This window comes from Triplophysa rosa, linkage group LG17 (assembly GCF_024868665.1).
Source record: "Triplophysa rosa linkage group LG17, Trosa_1v2, whole genome shotgun sequence".
NCBI classification, from domain to species: domain Eukaryota; kingdom Metazoa; phylum Chordata; class Actinopteri; order Cypriniformes; family Nemacheilidae; genus Triplophysa; species Triplophysa rosa.
Window position 1 is genome coordinate 11045347 of NC_079906.1, and position 5246 is coordinate 11050592.

The window sequence follows — 5246 nt, forward strand, 5'->3', positions numbered from 1 at the left end:
GCTCCGGTCTTGACTCTGGACCACAACCTCACGTAACACAACCTATCAAATCTCATACCACCCCAAAAAGCCAGCATAACCAGAAAGAAAGAAAGAAAATAATTTTAATAAAAAATATATATTTTAGACCCATGACCGATCGTCACTGTCACGTTCAAGTACTCGGGTACTCCTGCCCACCCCTAATCATAACCAAATCTAACCATTCACACACAAAGTCATGATTTGGAAGACAGAAAAGCGACAGTATGACCACATAAAGTACATACTGTACATGTACAAATCTTAAAACAGAAAGAAAGTATTTGGAATCAAATTTTAAGTCAAATTTGCAGGAGCAAGTATTGTGACATCGGCCAAGTTAAATGAGGACAAAGGGACAGATTTCCTAACGTTCAGTGACAACTTTTGCACAACTGGCAAAAATCATCCCAGTTTGAGAGCATGTTGCTATTAAAGGGACAGTTCACCTAAAATGAAAATTCTGTAATCATTTACTCACCCTTGACGTGTTCCAAATCTGTGTTAATTTCTTAGAGAAAGATATTTGGAAGAATGCTTGTAACAAAACAGTTCTTGGCCACCATTGACTACCATAGTAGGAAAAATGACAATGGTAGTCAAACGTACCCCAGAACTATTTGCTTTCCTACATTCTTCAAAATATCTTCTTTTGTGTTCAACAGAACAAAGCAATTTATAAAGCAATATTTCCTACTACGGTAGTCAATAGTGGGCAAGAACTGCTTGGTTACAAGCATTCTTCCGAATATCTTTCTCTGCGTTCATCAGAACAAAGACATTATACAGATTTGGAACAACTTGAGGGTGAGCAAATTATTTTTCATTCTGAGGTGAACTGTTCATCATAAGAAGGTGAAAACAAAAAAAATCTAATTCAGATGTTGTATTAAATACAAAACTTGTATATAGAAGCATTTTTACTAGTCATCTCATTTGTTTAGTGTGTACATCTACCTTCCAAAAAACAAGCACACAGGCTTTTACTGTTGAAGATAAGTGCTGGCATCACAAGATGATGATATCACGCTCTTTGCGTATACACATGAGGAACAAAGGGTACGCTTCAATCAGGTATAACAGAGGCCACAATCACCATCCAATCCTCCAGATAAACTATTATCATTCTGTATCCTTTCAACTCCTTGTCCGCTTTCTGATTATCAGAGGTTTGCCCTCAATGTGTTACCAAGTCACAGCAAAAACGACAGACATTCGTAAATGTTCTCATTGTGCAATCAAGTGGCTCAGGGCCCATAACTGAGCCGAGTCCAGGCATATACAACAGAGCCTTGTTACCAAACACAAGTCCGTTTGCTAAACAAAAGTACTGGAACAAACAAAAACCAGATGGAAAGAACGGGACAGGAGAACCTAACAAAAGGTGAAACACAACGAAAAACTAGGTAAAATGTGATTGTTTTTGACGTGGATGCTGTGATTTGTGAGTTTTCAACTTGTTTCTCGGTATCGATGCTGACATGGAAGATTTTTGGAAAAGAGGCTTGCAGGAAAAGCACGATGTCTGAAGCACATTCTTGTCACGGTCATGTCCTTTCTCTTGCTTTTCTTGTTTTGTTTTGTGATTCAGCTAAATTATTTCGTTTTTGAACTGCTATTGTGTTTGCTAAAGGGAAGGTTGAGAAATTACAAGCTATGATGTCTGGGGCAATGAAGACATCTCAGGGCTGCATGGAAGCTCTGTAATATTTGCTTGACGCACTTAAAAGGCACATAAGAACACAATTCTGTTCATTATCAGTACAAGTGTTTGCTAATAAATAAACCTCTGAATAATAATGAACTTGTTTATGTTGAAGAGTAATGCCTGCGAATGTCTTCGCAGATGGATGAATCGCTCACATCTGGTAAGGAAATTGAAACAAGTGTCATGAGATGTTTCACAGTGGGTAAGGTTAAATCGAGAGAGATGACAGCTCCGGATATTACTTTCACCTTTCTCATCACAATTATTTCTGCAGCCGAATGACTACGTTTAGCAACAGATGCTTGTTTTCTTTCTGAAGTGAGAAGCAGCCATGGGAGTTATTTATTTGAGAACAACTCGCTAAAAGCTTTGACTGTGACAGTGAGAATGCTTCCCTCGATTCACCCCACGTGACCTAATTTTGTTTTTCAAAAACATTATCGGTCACCACCCGTACAATACACAGGAAAACATCTGCTATCGCAGCTGCACCTGCTTTGGATTATCACTGGAAAGAGAAGCGGCCCACAGTTACACACTGTGTTTGGAGAAAATCCAAGCGCACACTCCTCGACAAAGAATCTGACACAGTTAACTCAGTCTATGATACAGATTAGAGCTCTATTCAGGAACCACAATGCCGCCTGGCCCTGTGAGTCACACGAAACGCGGGGGGGCTGCACATGGTGCGTAACGTCCTGCCGCTAGCATGTGGAAAACGTATGTTCATCAATAGCGGTTTGATGAAAGATCACTTTCAAGAGGTTACCTTATAAAGTCTTTGGTGTGACACCACTTTGTGTGTGTCTGGTGTAAATACAAGTTGCCGTGGTAACTGGGCTCTCATTACACCATAACAAATAGTACAAAGCTGAATTTCCAAACGTTATCCAGCTTGAAAAGTGGTGTAGTACTGTAAATGTCTGTTTGTAAAAGACATTGAATCGCATTCATGTTTATTATTCACAAGATGACCAAATGCTTGTTATGTCAGGCATCATAATTTTGACATAATGGAATTCCATTCCACTTTCAAAAGAAGTGTATATGTGGCCTAAACGCATCACAGAGAATGTTCCAATACTCTCTTTCCATGCCAACCTTTACTGCTTCATTGCAAATTCCGTCAGGAAGAAGTAAGAGATTATTTTCAAGACTTTCTGGATATCAGGCATAGCGCTAAAAACTCAACATTGTGTTCCAGAAGACATTTCTGCCAAACAAAGCAGTATTCTATACCTAGCAGCAACAAAACAGTTCTGGAAAAAAGCAGGATCAAATCTAAAAAGTCATTTTCAGTATTCTGTCCTTCTATTCACATTATACAGTTAAAGTATTAACTTTGACACTTTGGCCAGAATGCTCTTTGCCTACTCAAAATATATTATTTCCACATGAACAATGTAAAAAAAAAATATTGTCTTGGCCTGAAATCTGTTTCCAGTTCTAAAACCCGGTTTATTGTAGAAGTAACTTTGGCATTTGGCACGGGAATTCATAACCATTTTACTAGGTAGCTAATTCGTACGTTTTAAATCGTACAGAGAAGAACAATTACTAGAAAAAACTAAAGCGATACTGAAGCCCCACCCTTAACCCCGCCCCTCAAACGTCACTGGCGCGAAAGCAAATCGCACTGAAACGTACAAATAAGCTCGTACCAATTCACACGAATTAGCCAAAATTAGCGTAAAATAATTAAAGGAATAGTTCACCCAAAAAGGAAAATTCTGTCATGAATTACTCACTCTCTAGTACAGTGGTTCTCAAACTGGGGACCGTAGCCTCCTGGGGGGCCCCAAGATGGATCCAGGGGGGCCACAGATTTTGTGGCATTTTATTTAAATATAGAAATGTATCATACATTTTATGGAATCAAACATTAGAAAAATTAGACCACCAAACAAAATAATTAAGTTTCCAGCACTGTATACCGGCATATGTTTTTGGTTTAATTAAAATGTTAAATTTAAGATTATAATCTATTTAAATCTATTTTGAGATTATATGTTTATTTGGGGGCCGCAAAACGATGCACCCTACACAAAGCGGGCCTTACAACGAAAAAGCTTGAGAACCACTGCTCTAGTAGTTTCAAATCTGTATAAATTTCTTTGTTGTGATGAACACAGAGAAAGATATTTGGAAGAATGCTTAAAACCAGACAGATTTTGCCCCCCATTGACTACCATCAATGGGGGAAAAAAATTTATACAGATTTGGAACAACTAGAAGGTGATTAAATGATAGATTTTTGGGGGGGTGAACTATCCCTTTAAGTTTTTGCTGTGAGATTGAGTTGAAACTTTCAGAACAGAAGTGTGTACACAGTCTAAACAGTGAATGGGTGATGATTGATCAGAGACAGATGATAGTGGGATACAGTTGGTCAATGTGTCTTACAGCTCTCAACAAGGTCCTGTACTCAGCTGTTCTTCCTAAAAAACCAGGTGAGCTTTGACCCTAACAAGAAACACTTTCTGTTAAACATCTGCTGTGAGAACACCTTGTGAGTCTCACGGACTGCAAATGTTCCACAAGGAAACATCCCAAAGCTTGTAAATACCCACAAAGCGATTTCCTGTTTGGAGAAATTAAGGATTTTAACAGAACCACCACTGTATGCCAGAGATTTTATTAGGCTTCATTTGAAGTGAAGGAGGAAAAGGTCATTAAAACGTGGTGAAATGTTAAATTAATAAATCTTTCTAAATTGGAGTATAGAATGGTTTAAGCACATCAGATTCATGTGCAGGACATATTTTGCCTTAACTGCTTTGTTAGATGGCTTGTGAAATTACAATTTTGCTTGCTGTAAATAATAATTCATGTCTCATTTAAAGCAACAACGGTACTATCCACCAGACCTCCAGGTTAAACCTAAAATCAGAGCAATTGAAAGATTAAGCAGAAATATATTCACGTAGTAAAAATTAAGACCTGTCGGCCCCAAAAACAAAGCAGAATGTTACCAATAAAATGAAGTGAACCCAGATCGACTCCACAAGAACCACTAAAAATGTGTTAATGCATTTCAATGTGTCACCGAAACACAGTTTTAATATTTTATTTCAGCAATAACAGAGATGCACTGGTCAATAACTGTTATTTGTACTTTTTATAAACCAACCGTGTGTAACTAATGCCTTCAATTTAAGTTCCCCTTGAAAAAGGACACAATTACCATTCACCCTTTCTCTTTAACTTTCTTTTTGATCTTTCCACCCCTCTCTGTCTTGATTCCGACCATAAAACACACACACACACACAATACAGACGGCCCATTAGGACCTGATTGCTGTGACATCACTGAACTCCAGACAACAGTTGCAGCCGGTAGCCGACCAGCCGGAAATAACCATAGAGAAGTGAACTGCAGGGGTTGTGAAGATGGGTGGGGGATCTGAAGCTCATGCCTTCAGATGCCTTTGTGCCAAGGGGAGGAGAAAAGTGGAGAGGGGAGTGGACCAACCCCAAATTCACTGCCTGTTGTAAGTGCCTGTTGTAAATAGGAGAG

At 38.7% G+C, this 5246-nt stretch overlaps 1 protein-coding gene across 1 annotated transcript in view; it reads right to left on the minus strand.

Annotated features, from left to right (window-relative positions):
- Positions 1 to 5246, minus strand: part of ralgps1 (Ral GEF with PH domain and SH3 binding motif 1) — a 112977-nt gene that overhangs the window by 46663 nt on the left and 61068 nt on the right. The gene's annotated exons all lie outside the window — the stretch shown is intronic.